This window comes from Eptatretus burgeri, chromosome 2 (genome assembly GCF_056783735.1).
Source record: "Eptatretus burgeri isolate ZD-2024b chromosome 2, Ebu_testis_v1, whole genome shotgun sequence".
Classification (NCBI taxonomy): domain Eukaryota; kingdom Metazoa; phylum Chordata; class Myxini; order Myxiniformes; family Myxinidae; genus Eptatretus; species Eptatretus burgeri.
The window spans coordinates 55882580-55898924 of NC_140962.1; the positions used below are offsets into that span (position 1 = coordinate 55882580).

The following is a 16345-nucleotide window of genomic DNA, read 5'->3' on the forward strand; positions in this document are numbered from 1 at the left end:
TTTGTATTCACCACCGAGCTGCGGTTGCTCAGCAGCAGCTGCTGTGCATTGCCCCCAACGTCTGACGGTTGAAGGCAGTGCCGGCATTATTCTCACCACGACCAGTCAAACCATTTGTTTACATTGCGCCTGAAGTCGTGATTGTCAATCCAATACAGATTCCATTATGGGGTTGAAGAGGTGGACGTTGTTTGGCTGCCGAGGCAACTGATGCCTGAAGCAAAAGATGTTGATATCTTCAGCATGATGCAGATTCTCCTTATCCCATTCAACGTGATATCGGGAAATTGCTGATGTATGTTTAAGTATTTGAAACAGATAGGAAATGTTGCTTAATATTTGATGAAAGGATAGTGCTTCAATGATGCTTCAACATGTGACGGTCTTGATTGTGGGAATTTCATTTTATTTGAATTCCGATCGAGGCATTGGAGTCCAGGATATGCCCAATAATTCACATTAGTAAACAAGAAAAAGAGCAATCAGAGATTGCAGACCCTCGCCAGGACTTCTTTTGTGTTGTGTATTTTGTGTGGTGCTTGTGTAATGGTGTGTTACGTAATTAATGAGAGGCATAATTAGAACTGCCACTTAATAACTGCTGGCAGTGATGACCGGGTACCAAGACGTCCTGCGTTGATGCAACCCCGCTTTAATCGGACACCTGTCCCTGACCCATGACTTTTTAAAATTATTATTATTATTCATTATTCAATTGAATTTAGAATGGGATTAAAATATATTAAATCAAATCAAATGGAAGACCAAAGTCCTGCATTGGAGTCATCAGAAGGAACCCGAACAAGCATAAATCAAAGATGGAGTCATCAGGAGGAACCTGGACAGGATTTGGGTTTCAGTTGCTACTCCTCTACCCACAAACCCAATCCAGGCACAGCCAAGTAAGCCTTTTTTTCAAAGTTGTTTGACCGGCAGACAGTCAGACAGACTAACAAAAAACACAATCTCACTTCACTCGGTGCATGCGCGATCGGAACAAATTCAGAGGCAAAGTATTGTTAAACAATAGGTTTGTTTTCTGATTCGTGTTCAAATATAACAATCAACTGAAATTAAGTTGTTCCTCGACCATAAACTGACGTTTGTAGATAGAAGGACACACAGACTCAGACAGAACGAACCACTCCAATTGCTTAACCCCGCTTTTTGCTTTGCATGTGCAGAGTTAATAGATCATGGGGTAGATGGACTGTTTATCTCTCCCCTATAACCCTCACACTTCCAAACCATTGACGACGCTGCCACATCACCACCCTCACACGTGCAGCACCTGTCTGTCGATACTGTCACCCGCGCCGCTCTCACACATCCAGAGGCCCAGTACCTATGTGTCGACGCTGCAGCGCCCACCACTCTCACCCTTCTCATGCAAGTCGTTATTGATCCAGGAGAATTAATAATGAAGCTCCTTCATTTTTATAATTTTTTTCATATTTCTTCCTGACTTTTCTTTCAAAATGGCCTCTCTCTCTCTCTCTCTCTCTCTCTCTCTCTCTCTCTCTCTCTCTCTCTCTCTCTCTCTCTCTCTCTCTCTCTCTCTCTCTCTCTCTACATCTCTCTACATCTCTCTACATCTCTCTACATCTCTCTACATCTCTCTACATCTCTCTACATCTCTCTACATCTCTCTACATCTCTCTACATCTCTCTACATCTCTCTACATCTCTCTCTATCTCTCTATCTCTCTATCTCTCTCTAGCTCTCTCTATCTCTCTCTCTCTCTCTCTCTCTCTCTCTCTCTCTCTCTCTCTCTCTCTCTCTCTCTCTCTCTCTCTCTCTCTCTCTCTCTCTCTCTCTCTCTCTCTCTCTCTCTCTCTCTCTCTCTCTCTCTCTCTATCTCTCTCTCTCTCTATCTATCTATCTATCTATCTCTCTCTCTATCTCCCTCTATCTCTCTCTATCTCTCTCTATCTCTCTATCTCTCTCCGTCTCCCTTAAAACAATTAAAATGGCCTCTCGGGCCCTGCAAACTCTTAATCTGGCCATGCCTATAGGTATGCACACTTTCCCCGAAGCTCTCTGGCCTGGGTTTGTACCTCAGCCCAGCTATAACCTGTCATCGCAGGCAGGATGATTCATCAATGTGTGTGCAGTCCCTCGGTTGGATTTTAAGCTGGGCGTCCCATCTGCCGGCGTTAGTTGATGGAGGTTGAGAATCCCACGGTGTCCTTCGTGAACAGTAGGCAAACTATTGCTGGTCCCCTGAACAAATTATAATTCCGATCACCTTCACAGCAATTTAAAATATAATTAGATGAGGAACACCAGAAGCAAAATCAAACAGAGTCAGACTCACAGGCAGCATGGAAGCGAAGCTCCTGTGGACAATGATGCTGTGTATTGATGTCCGCATACTATTCTGAGATTATGACATTGAGTCAAAGGTCAGTCCTAGCCATCCATTTCAGGAAAGATTTGGACGAAAAGATTTTCTCGCCTGACTCCACAATAATGTGAATAATTGGGGCCATTAATAAAGTAATTGTCGTCGTAGATGTTAAGCTGGGTGTCATCTGCTAGCATTCGTTGGTGGATGTTAAAGATCCCAGGGTAGGTGAGTTATCGCCAGTTGTAGTCGAAGTAGTTGTAGTCGTAGTATTGGTGGAAGTAGATGATTTACTTGGTATTTTTGAAAGGTAATGGCTCCACTAATAATACGTCAAGTTACCAAATGTTTGCTGACATGTCATTAGAATTTAACATCTGCAAAAAAATGTGATATGTCATGATAATTTATCAACTACCGATTGACACCTGACAGGGGTTTATCGATGAACGCTCGACTCACCATCCGATTGTTGCAGTCATGCGATAGCAGCACTCCCCCGAGGTAATGGCACACAACACATAGCGGTCCCGAGACTGTAATTTCATTAGTATTCGTTTTAAGATAGCCCCTCCCTGATGTGTAGTGGATTTAAGGGACAATGCGCATGTTGCGTGGGCTTTAAGTAGGTCTTTATTCCCATCTTTCCCTTATTTTGCTGCACCCAGGAACCTCTCCTTTCTCCACACATGCATGCAGACCACAGCAGCAGGGGAAACTCATTTTTCGATTCATTGAAGGAGACAAATTTTTCTTTGTTTCCTCCATGATGCTTTGAGTAACGCAACGTTGGTTTGACGAGTGGTTTTGAAAAAATATATAATTTCTACAACAAAGTGTGCATACTGATGTACAGCAAATATCATTGATGGATTGTGAGATGAGAGAATGGTGTGAAGAGGGAGGGATGATGTAAGGTAGTGGGAGGAGAGGGTTCCTCCTTGATCATAACATCCTTCCCATTAATGCTGCTCATCCTTCTCTGTGTGTGTCTGAATGGCTCTGAAACGTGGGCGTGTGAAGGAGGTAGATGGCAATCAGGAATTGAGAATTTACATTTTGATTGTGAATCTTTCAACACTTTGTTTTATATATTTAACCTTGTGCTTTTGGAAGTTTTTTTTTGGTCGTTTTTCCAATTATAAGAAAAAAAAATGGAGGGGGAGGGGGGGCGAGGGGGAGTTTGTACGTCTTTCACATGTTTTGGTTTCTTTGTTTGAATGTGATGTCTTTAATCTTTCTTGGTATGTTTCTTATGTTTTAATTACAAACGTAATAATACGAGTATGAGCCGCAAAACCGATTTTTATTATGTACATAAATATAATGGATTTTTATATCAATATATCCACATATGCCTGGTGTTGACTTAATGGTGAGGGTGGTGGTCTTTAGATCCAAGGATCCTGAGTTCAAATCCCCCTCGGATGTTCAATTAATACCAGGTGGGGTTAACTCGGCCTGTCATCCTTCCGAGGTTAGCAAAATGCGTGCCAGCATGCTGATATCCTGTGTGGGAGTGGCGACACGTCTAGGATTGTGCCCAAAAGCCAAGGAGACTGCTTAGGCAGCACCAACGCTCTGCACACAGTATGGTCCCAAGGGATTGATGAATGGATATCCACACCCCCTAATCCCTTCGTTTCCTGTATGAAGTACAGCAGGGAACTTTGTCTCAATAATCATGCAACACCACACTACCAGAGCATCTTTGTTGTAATTAAAAATTACAAGCCCCCCCACCCCCCTCTCCTTCTCAAAACACCTCAAACTTTCCTAAAGTACATGCAGCTCTTTTAACGATATGTTTTAACTCCTTGCATGCTGAACAAGAATTGAGATTATTATTGAAGTGACTTGCACATTGTTACGACATTATATCCAAGTGCCTGAGCAAATCGGGAAAGATTCATTCCTCAAGTGAATTAAGTTAATAGGAAAAACTAAGAGATGGATCCAGAAGATGGAGCATGGTTTGTTTTAAACCTTTGTTATGGTAAATGCTACTGCAACCAGTTAAAAACGCAGTGTCCTGAAATATTGTACAAAAAAAAAAACATAATATTAAAAGGCATTTTTATCAGAGGCCAAGGCTCAATGCCACATCATTGCATACTCACTAGCTTTGTTTCTCCCCGAGGTCCGCTGGCAGAAAGAATGTTCAGTTCTACCAAAGCAGTCTCATAGCTCGGACTGCGCTTGAGTGATTTGCCTTTTCCTTCCAAGCGGCAGTCAGAGCAAAAATTGGAATTTGTTTCGGGTGCCGGCAATAACTCATGCATTCTTTTCAAAAAGACAACCTGGAATCTTAAAAGTCTCCCAACTAATACTTCGTCGATGGAATGTCCAACATAACATCCATCCGAGGGACGGCACCATTTTGTGATGAAACACTTTTCCTGCAAAGCACCAATCCGACAGTTTTGAATCAGATCAGGAATTGAACTCAGACGAGATAGCTCAAAGGTAAGTGCTACCTCTAAACCATCCATTTGGACTGAATAACCTTATATACATCCTTGAAACACAAAAACGTTTCAATTGCTTGTTGAGCACGTCTTGTTTTATAGGGGAGCTTAAAACATGTTATTAGGCTCACCGAATTACAAAAACAGACGAATATTGAAAATGAAAGTTTGAAAAGCATTAAAGAAAATTCCAAAATATAATTAGAAATAAATTATTAATAAAGTAGAACGATTTTACACACCTTTAACTGCCTCTCTCGATTGCAAGAACTAGCTCTATATGCCTTGGCACAAACCTGCTCTTCCCATCTCCCATCACCATAAAATGTTATAAATAAATTACATATAATTGGACGAAACACAATTTCAAACATGGTTTTTACTTTGTTTCATGCAATGCATGAGCATCGATGGCACTTCAATCACCAATATTGAATGATATATATATATATATATATATATATATATATATATATATATATATACATACACACACACACACACACACACACACACACACACACACACACACACACACACACACACACACACACACACACACACACACACACTGCTCTTAACAACTCTCGAAAGTCTCGAAATAAATGAAAAATGAAGCAATTATGATGGTGGTAGTGCAACTGAACAATGAATATGATGATTGGAATGGTTGTTGTCATGGAATTGTTGGTGGTATTCACTGATCATGTGGCTTTCGTTGGAGATGAAGTCACACATCGATTTAAATTGTCACATTGAATCCCTGCTGGGATTTTCTCCCCACCTCCAAAAATCTATATACAGTACTCTTTGCATAAGACCTTCAGTCTTCACGTTTAAATTGTGAAATAAATTATGGATTCTCAGTTGAGAGATATATTGGTCATATTTACGAAAACTATGTGCTTGTTTCGTAAAGAAATCCAATCAGGAAAATGGACGTATATGCAATGTCATGTTACAATTATCATCGCCTAAACTCAGCGATCCTGGAAATTCAAATGCAAATCACGACTTCAACACAATCGGTGTACATGTTCCCACAGGACATGTGTCAATACTCTCTAGAAATTGCCCACCGAATGAGATGGAGCACGCCATTGTTGGTCTGCTGGGAAGTGATTTGGTAATTGTGTCATTAGGTAGCAGGATAGTTCTGGTGTGGGTAGCCTGGATGAAGAACTAAACGTGCCACCATTTGGAAGGGAGCTGTAACTGATGCCCGAGATCATTAAGCCTGAATGATCACCGCTCTGGCCCAACAGCATAGTCCAAACTACATCCTTATGAATGAAAATATTCGTCCACACCATTGATATCGTTGTCAAACTGTATTACGTGACCCCAACATCACTCGTATTAACTTGGTTGTATGATATCCAGACATAATACAATTGAAACTAGAAAGCATGTCAAAATGCAAAGCCTGTCCACATCCGCTTTGTACTCGAACGAAACGACAAAAACAACAGCTAAAAAATAGTAAAATTTATTCATTAGTGTTCTCCACATTCTTATGATAAAGCTTGTTGAAAATTTGATGACAACACCTCAAATGGTAAAGAAATAAAGAAAGTCAGAAGCAATTACAAAACCTGGTCGTCTCGTACTGACTCACGGTGGATGGGCTCATAAGGCATATTTCTACTTAGTGTGAGTTTGCCCTTTGACATTTTGATCCAGTTATTAATTGATATTCTCCATATTTTCATCAAAAAGATTTGTTAAAAATTTGATGACAAAAGCTCAAATGATTAAAAAAGTTATGGCTTGGAAACACACACACACACACACACACACACACACACACACACACACACACACACACACACACACACACACACACACACACACACACACACACACACACACACACACACACACACATACACATACACATACACACACACACATACACACACACACACACACACACGGTAAATATTTGGAACAATCCTAGAGGAAGGTATATTTGTGGTCGCCATGTCCCCTTACCATCTATTGTTCAAGTTTAACTGTACCTGGTCAACGAATGTTGTAACCACCCCACAGCGAGAGCTGGTGTCCAACGTTGATGACAAAACCAGCATGACCTTGTAGTACAGGCAAAATGTCGGATGACCTCACACAAATTGCAACAAAAGCAATTTCAACAGATTTTGATTCCTGGATATGTCCTCAGTGACAGAAAAAAAGTCCTAAGGGATCCTCCAGGGGGAAAGTCCTGAAATCATGGAAATCCAATAAGGCCGCCACCCGGCTTCGGCGAAAATGTGAAAATTGTAAATATTGATATTTTAATATGTAAATATATGTTTTTCTGCATTCTAATTGTTTCTAGTTATGGTCAGTATATTGATATACAAGAATAATTATAAAAAAAGTGAAATGTATTGAGGGTAAAATAAAAAATTATAGCTTTTTTGTCCAAAAATGTCAATTTTTTGTCCCCCCCCAAAAAAACATTTACCTGATACTGATTTTGCCTCCTGCACAAAAAAAAAAAAAAAGAAACGTTGAAGATACAAGATGAAATCAAGTCTATGGCAAGACAATATAATTATGTAAATCATTGAAACATGACAAAATTCACAATTCCACTCAGGGCAATCACATCTGCCTGACGAAGGTTTCAAAATGAAAATGAAAATTCGCATTAACCTCAGAAACTACATCCATTATAAACTTACTATACATGTTGAGAAAAATCAAGTGTATTGTTATGGCTGTGGAAATTCGCAGAACACCATAAAGGTCCTTAGTTCAGTTATATCGCTAAGTGTGTGTTTAGATAGATTTCCCCACCATTGTTTAATGGGATTTATCTGTGTGGACAGGGCTGTGATCTTCAGGTAGCCGTTTTTCTTTACTATCGTTATTTTGGACCAACCGCTTTACACAACCACCTGAACCACAACCCTCATAACCACACCACCGCGTTTCCACCTCGGCACACGGTTGCCAGAGGCCTGGCCTTCGTCGAGGGAAAGCAGGCGGCCCCCGTTCCCCCCTCCCCCGGACGAATGGCGTCTCCACGGTGAATTCCACCTGGCATGTGGAAGAAGACAAATACCGCGGCTACGCTAGCTGCCGTGGGAATGGGACGTCGCGACTCGCCCCATCAAGGCACCACGAGGGTGCAGGTAACCTGCAACAGTCTCGTGGGGCCCTTTCGGTCACCAAAGCCCCACTTTATTAGGCCCACTGGTCCAGTCTGACTCCCTTGTCTTTGAGGGGGTCTTTTCTTTGCTTTTCTTTTGATTGAATGTTGTGGCGCCGAGTCCAATGATTAAAACCTGCTTAAGTGTACATTAATGACAAACAAGTCGGTTGTAGTGCTTTTACCTTGCTCGTGTCTTGTCCCCTTCTCCCATTGATTGCATGCCTGTATATGTGCATGTGTGTAAAATGAATGTGCTTGTGTGAATGTTAACCCGTTCGTCGTGTCCTTTTTCCCCAAATTGAACTGCTATCTTGCTTTCGGAATACTAGTTGGGTTTTGAATACCGATAATAGAATCGGGTCTGGCGAGGTCTGGCGATAATACCCGCTCGGTTATCTCAGAACGGAATGAACCACTTAAGCGGTTCGTGTCCAGACAGGCCTTCGCCGAGGTACGGTCCCTCGGTAGGTTACCTGCGCGAATACTTAGGTATATCGATATTCGGCGATTGACCCTGTCGTGCGTGGGTAGAATACGGACTGGGCCGTGGTGTTGGTTGAAGGCACACCCGTCACTGGTTCTCGGCGTTGTTCCGGGAAGTCACGACAGAATTGCTCGTCCAGTAGGCATGCGGCTGTTATTAGTGAAAAGAGATTGTTCGCACGCTGGGCGGGCGTAGATTAGTAACAGTATTAAAGTTATAACTCGACAATGTCATCATCATCCTCATCATTGTCACATGGAGTGTTTGTGCAGCCAGAGCCCCTGCAGTTTCCACAAGCTGGAGTGCACTCAATGTTGTGCTTCTTGCATGTACATCTCATGGTGCTCCATTCAGCCTGGCAGTTGCACCTAATGACACGTAACATCTTTTCAGGAGCTGGAGCTATTGATGTCTGAAGTGGCACAAAACCCTCGTCACACTTCTGTCAACCCCAGTCTGTCAGAAGAAGTTCATCTGCACATCCCTTCCATTCTTGGACTTGCAGATACATGCGCAGGCTGTGATACTTTGCTGCTTCTGATGTTGGTGGTAACGTCTGTGGTTGCACGTGAGAGGAGCTCCAAGCCACATTGTCCCAGTACTGCTCATACCAGAGGGTGTCCAGGGTGTCAGTTGACTTTCCGTTGTAGATTTTGCAGCTAAATCTATTTTGCAGCTAAATGCAGTGTTTGCAGCTAAATCTTGTGTCCCAAACCCATCACTATCTCTACCCACTTTACCCAGTCGCACCCAACTGTCCCTGGACTCTGTATCCTTTTCTCCTGACAAGGTGGAGAGCTTGCTTTCAAACCTCGAGTCAGATTCTGCAACCGGTCCAGACGGCATCAGCCCACGTGTCCTCAAAGCCTGCTCTTCTGCTCTTGCTCACCCTCTCTCTGTTCTATTCACCCTCTCATTTTCCCAAGGTCATCTGCCATCTGCTTGGAAATCTGCTAACATCACTGCCCTGCATAAAAAAGGTGCAAAAACAGATCCCTGTAACTATAGACCAATCAGCCTTCTCCCAATCATCAGCAAGGTTATGGAATCCATCATCGCTTCAGACATGAAATCCTTCCTCTTCTCCAATGGCTTGATTTCCAATCATCAATTTGGTTTCAGACCAGGTCACTCTACCCTAGATATGCTGCTACTGCTCTCCCATCAATGGATGGAGGTCCTCAATGCCAGACAGGAAATCCGAGCCGTATCCCTGGACATATCACGTGCTTTTGACACAGTCTGGCACCCTGCCCTACTCACCAAACTCTCTGCCCATGGTATTCAAGGCCATCTCCACTCATGGCTCGCAGACTTCCTCTCCTGTCGCAGTCACCGTGTGGCCCTAAATGGAGTTCTTTCATCTCCTCTTCCTGTGCAGGCTGGAGTTCCTCAAGGTAGCGTTCTGGGCCCTGTTCTTTTTCTGGTTTTCATCAATGATCTCTCGGACTCTCTGGAAAATCCTCTATTTCTCTTTGCCGATGACTCAACCCTCTGCCGTACCATCTGTCATCCCTCAGCCCGGCAAGCAGCAGCTTCTTCACTCACTGCAGATCTGGATAAAATCACAAACTGGTCCAACACGTGGAACATGTCTTTCAATCCACACAAATCTCACACTCTCACTATGTCTCTTCGAAAGGACCGTTTACAAAACCCCCATCCACTTTCTCAACAATCCTCTGGAAGAAGTCTTTTCTTTCAAGCTTCTGGGTCTCACTATCTGCCATGACCTTTCCTGGGAAAGTCACATTTCCAACCTTGCCTCAAAAGCCAGTCGCCGACTGGGAATCCTCCGTCGTGCAAAGTCCTTCCTCGGCCCTCTTGAGCTCCTGACCACTTACAAAGCTTTTGTCCGTAGCCTGATGGAGTACTGCTCTCCCCTCTGGGCTGGTGCTCCTGCCTCCCACCTTTCTCGACTTCACGCCGTCGAAACCAGGGCTTTTAAGATCATTGGCATCTCCCGCAATGAAGCTGAGTCTTTGGGCCTCTCACTCAATCACCGCAGGTTGGTCGGTGGTCTTTCTGTCTTCTACCGACTCCTCTCCAGCCTTGCCCCCTGCTCTCTCTGCGATTTGTCCCAACCACATTTCCACAGGGCGCTCAAGGTCCGCCAACAACCCCTTCTGGTAAAACTACCAAAATCACGAATCACTGCTCATCTTCACTCTTTCATTCCTCTTTTTTCCCGCCTTTGGAATAAACTTCCTCACTCTATTCTTTCCCATTCTTCCCTTCAGGCTTTCAAAACAGCTGTTCACCACCACCTCTTATCTTCCCCCATCCAAATCCTCGATCTTTTCTACCCCGATAATCCACCCAAGCCCACTTCCTTCAATTCTCCTGCTTTCCTTCCTGAAAGTCCCTTTAATGTCCATCTTCCCCTCGCCATGTTCCCCGTCCCATCCCCATCCCTCTCCTTTCCACAGTTCACCTGTGTCTGTTCCCCAATGTTTTGTCCCTTCCACTCCCGCCCCTCTTGCCTCATGCCTCCTTGCTGTGAGTTGTGTGTTAGCTCTCATACGAGCCTCGACCAAGGTATACAAAAAAAAAAAAAAAAAAAAAAAAAAAAAAAAAAGATTATCACCAATGTTTTTTCTCCTGCATCTGCCACATCACATACAGAAGCTGGATATGTATCAAAAACCTTGGCCTGCTCACGGAATGTGTTGTTTGCTTTGAAACTTTTGAGGGAAGCTCCCTTTCCAATTCCATGAAGACCAGATGTCGTGTCACATCCAAGAACTGCATGCAGAAACAGTAACTGCTTGCATATGTCTGTACCAATCATTTTCTTTGTAGCCTTGATGTTCCAGATGCGAGACTTCTTCGTGTTCTTCTTTGTCTCGGGACAAAAGAAGAAGTCATGTGATTCTAAGCTTGCATGGAAGCATAGGAGGATGAGTAGGTCTGTGTCATCACCAGCTAACACAGTGTTGGTGACAGTAGCAGACTGCACGGCCTTCAGTACAATCAGGAGATCAGCATCCACTGAAGCATGGTGTGTCTCACAGTTCTTCTTCTGAAGCTCTTCACTCACATAAAAATGAATCGCTGTTTATTCTGCCTATTGGCAAGAAACTGTTCCTTCTTCATTGTGAGACACATGCCAGCTGTAAATGTCACAGTAGTGCCAGCATTCCCTTTAGACCATCTCTGGTGTGTCATGTCCTTCGTGTTGGTACTCTAACCATCAAACACGACTATGGCATCTCCGTACTTCTTCGTTACATAATCAGTGTACTCGTTGCATATGTCTCTGTGTGTAGATCCATGAGACCATGGAATGCATTGAACAAGTGCCCCGCCATCCAAAACATACTGTTGCCCATCATTGGGAATATCGGCTGGGACATCGGATCCAAGAAGATCCCAGATGGCATCAGCAAAGACTGGCCTGTGTGCTTCTCGGAGCTGAAGAGAGGAATTAAAGCGGGCTGGTGGATAGCTGCACAGTTCATATTTGAAGGCTGACTCCAGTTGTTCTGCTGTCTGTGCAACAGTGATCAGTCTCTGGAAGAGGAGTTGTGGGTCAACCTGGACTTGCTCTCCATCAATCTTGACAGATGACTTCATGCCGAGGGTGACAACTTGGTCTTTCCTCTTCAGTGTGTACTCGGCAGGTGTTTTCCCATCCATAGATTTCAATATTTTGGCTCCTACAGCATGTGCTGTATCGACGTTGATGGTGGGGTGTGCATGAACTCCAGTGGTAATGTTCCTCAGACGTGGATCACTACTGAACGGATTCCGTTCCTGTAAATACTGAAGAGCTGATCGTGTGTCCTTCCAGTCACGAGATTGTCTTGCCTTGGTCATGTCCTTCTTCTGCTCTCCAGTGTTGTAGTTCACACCTGTGAGCTCCTGCATTGCCTGGTTTATTTCTGCACAGGCAGGCATTGATAGTAGCCATACAAGCCGTTGTTGCTCTGTCATTCCTCGCCCTCGTGTGAGCCCCCCGCTGGTCTTCAAACTTCTCATCAGAACTTGTTCGATGATCAGGTCAGATGAAAGACCTGCCCACAGGCGATCACTTCGTCGAACCACATGGAACCCCTCATCAAAACGTTGTTGGACATTGGGGTGTTGAGTTTTGAGGTTGGACATCTGCTGCAGATACACCCTCGCAGATTTGGCATACAGGTTGTGGCCCGAGGCTGCCAGGTAAGGCAGCATTTCCTGGATGGCCTGTAGATGTAGTGCCCAGTTCCCAGTGCGCTTTGCCCGGATATATTTGCATAGAATGTCTAGCATGTCCATATACTGAACCCAGAGCGCTGAAGTTTTAGAAGATATCTTTGCAGACTCGGCATGCTTCTGAAGGTGGTCTTTGATTCATTTCAAGATGTCAGACTTGCATACTTCTTCCACAGACAGTGTCCCAGCCATCAGCTTCTCATAGAGGGTACAAGCTTAGTTGACGTCTGGATTATTGCTTAAATCTGTATGCTGGTCATGTAGCGGCCTTGCAGCTGCTTCGGCTCAGTCCGGATCTTCATTCACATTGCCATCTGATGTTTCAGGTCGGCATGGTAGAGGTGCATTGAGCACATTTGTCAACAGCAAGGCATTGAGGGCTGCATCAACAATTAGGTGTGCGCGAACTGCGCGGGCAATGGCCTTATCACTAAACATATGAATCACTGCAATGGGGGCATATATCAACTCCATCAGTTCTTGAAGCCCAGATGACACCATCAGGTGTCCAATACATCCGAGGAAACTAATCTCTGCATGGAAGCCGCCCAAGCGTAGAACAATCCCTTTCAGATCACTTCCCATAGGCTCCGAGTTGATGATCATGAGGGCCTTCCACCAGAGGGGCTGATCAAAGGCGATTACTGGAGTGACACCGTGGCGTCGTGCATGTTCACTGACAAACATCAAGGTCGAGTATATGCATGTGCTGTCACTCGAGTTCATGTCTATCTTGGGCAGAAACATGATAGCCGCCTTGCCAGGGTGGTCACCCTTGTGTATGAATAGAATCATTCCTGACCATGCAGGTCTGGGGGACCCAAACAAGATGGATGTCTTCCACAGAACATCAAGATTTTCAGAGCAGTTCTGGGCTTTTAGGTTGACAAGTTTCTGGTATGTCACTGCTGTCATCCCGTGACTTTCTTCCTTGTGGTACCATATCTGTACCCTTCCAACCATTGTGACATCACGAGACGTCACCTTAGCCCTGGGTATTGGCCGGCCTGATCTGGTTCCAGGGGTGACTGCAGCAATCATCCCCATGCCATGGAATGTGCCATGGCCATCTAGTGTGCGAATGTTATGGTCCACATTGTCAGCTGCATACTGCACAAACTCTGTTGTCAGGTTAGGGATGTCTGTTCCATGTGACTGCGCAGCATTTCGTTCAAACTGATGCACCTCTTCATATGAACAGCAGAACCCATGATGATGAAGGGAATCAATGAGAAATCGTGATGCGAAGTGGTGATATAGCTGCACACCCAACCCAACCTGCACTGGTGCTAGTGAGACTCTGGGTCTAGTTGCCTGTACTATGGCTTGCCCAATTGAAGCCACTTTAACACCATCTTTCTTTCCCACAAACAGTCCTTCAAGCAGTACCAGCAGAGTATCTAGTAAGTATTTAATGCCAGCCTCTTGCGATTGCAGGTCATCACCACATGGGTAGACTTCATGGGATGTTTCATTGGTTTTAATGTCTTCTTTGATGAGTTTGGCAGCGGCCTGTACAAGCTTAATTTTCTCTTCAGTAGTGTCTTTTTCCTGCTGCTGGTTGTTGTAATATTTCTGAAGCACTGCCCTGGCTGTTGTCGTGAAGGTGACCACGTTCAGCTTGCCGTTGATCGCAGTTTGGATTATCCTGTCACCAAAGTGTTCCCACAGCCGCGCCTTCATGTGGGTGTAGCTGTATGCTTCGTGGTTAGTGCCTGCTAGTTTCTGTGTCATGAGGTCAATGAGATCATTGATGGTGATCTGCTCATCATCATTTTCCTCAAGATATCTTGCCACTTGCAAGAATGCTGCCATCTTCTCATCGCCTCAAGGCCGTCCAAGCTTTGTCCTCTTGGATTCTTCGGTGTCCGTCATCTGAGCTATTGGTATCTGTTTATTTGTGCGAAAGTTAACACTGCATGTCTGGTGGTAAACTGCATCTGCTGCGTGCAAGTCGTGCACATGCAGAATCCGTGCCTTCACAGCATCTGACCAAACATCGGCTCGTTCGCGGCATATTGCCAGGAGCGTGTCCTTCAATTCAATTGTCTTTACTTGAAGCACATCCTGCGTCTTCCGCTTCCTCCCAAACTTGGCTGGTCTACCACAGAAAAGGCAATCAGTGTTGAAAGAAAACCCCTCCTCAGATGACCTAAGTACACGTCTATCACTGCTTGTACTGGCCTTTGACTCTTCTTTCCTGGTATCCTTGGCTATCTGATGTGGGTTGCAGTATATATGCCGGCAGTCTTCGTGCACCCTTTCCCCAGGTACATTGTGAATGCTGTCTTTCCTTGCGCCTCTGGCATGGTTGATGGCTGAACACCCCTTTTCTGTTAGAGTTGAAGCTGATGGGCCTCCTCCATCCTGTTTGCAGACGGCACACCGTTCATGTCCCTCCATGCCTGAAAATAAAAATCCAGAATTAGTATAATTTTTTTTAAAGTTTGAACTGACTATGTTATATGAACAAATAAACATAGCTATGGTATTTAAAATCAGAATTTGTCTTCATCCTATTAATGTATTAGCTATAGCCAGGCGTTAATCCTTTGTTTGGACCGAATACGCACAAAGTGCACAAATTTCAAATGAAGGGGGTAGGGGTAGGCAAATGGAAATAAATTCAATAAAATTAATATTGTGTGTTAATTCTTTCACCAGAGGATAGTACTAATGTCCCTGTATCTGGAAATATATAGTATGTGTACCTGGGGGATACATATGTTCTTATATGAACAAACTTTCTCAAGTCAAAATATTTTTTAGTGAAAAAATATTGACATTTTTGGACAAAAAAGCTATAATTTTTTATTTTACCCTCAATACATTTCACTTTTTTATAATTATTCTTGTATATCAATATACTGACCATAACTAGAAGCAATTAGAATGCAGAAAAACATATATTTACATATTAAAATATCAATCCTTACAATTTTCACATTTTCGCTGAATCCGGGTGGGGGCCATATTGAATTTCCATTATTTCAGGGCTTTCCCCCCTGGAGGATTCCTAAGGACTTTTTTTCTGTCACTGAGGACATATTCAGGAACCAAAATCTGTTGAGTTTGCTTTTGTTGCAATTTGTGTGAGGTTGACCAAATATTTCTGCTAAAATGCCTGTACTTGTTCTATCTGTATTGTGGTCAGTAGTGAACAAACATGATAATAAAGCCATTTCTGCCAATGTAAGCTTGTCTGCGATGATTTGTAGACATATTCTCGCCAATATTCATAAGCATTTCAGACAGAAATGTTGTTTTCACATCACAACTGAAATTACGTTTGTTTACAAAGGGGGTTGATCAATATGCTGGTGGGCTATCAGGATGGCCAAGTGGTGTGCACACTCGCCTCTGAGCCTTCTAGTCTGGTTTTGAATATATCCTCAGCAAGAAACTCTCATCCTGGTGTCTCACAGGCAGGGTGAGGCATCAATGAATGTGCCATCATTGGATGGATGTTAAACTGGCGTTCAATCTGCCAGCATTAGTTGGTGGACGTCGGACATCTCACAGTGTCCTTCGAGAAGAGTATCTGTGAGCTATCACCGACACCCTCGAAAAAAATCCTAATTCCAGCCCCAACCCACAGAAATCCAAATCCAAATTCCCGCTTTTTATGTCAGGTCAGGCCAGATCAAATCTGTGACTTGCTACAGTTACCATGTAATCCTGTACT

At 43.8% G+C, this 16345-nt stretch overlaps 1 pseudogene; it reads right to left on the reverse strand.

The window, feature by feature from the left end:
• Positions 1-7437: 7437 nt before the first annotated feature.
• Positions 7438-15063, reverse strand: LOC147032088 (uncharacterized; annotated as a pseudogene).
• Between the last annotated feature and the right edge of the window lie 1282 nt (positions 15064-16345).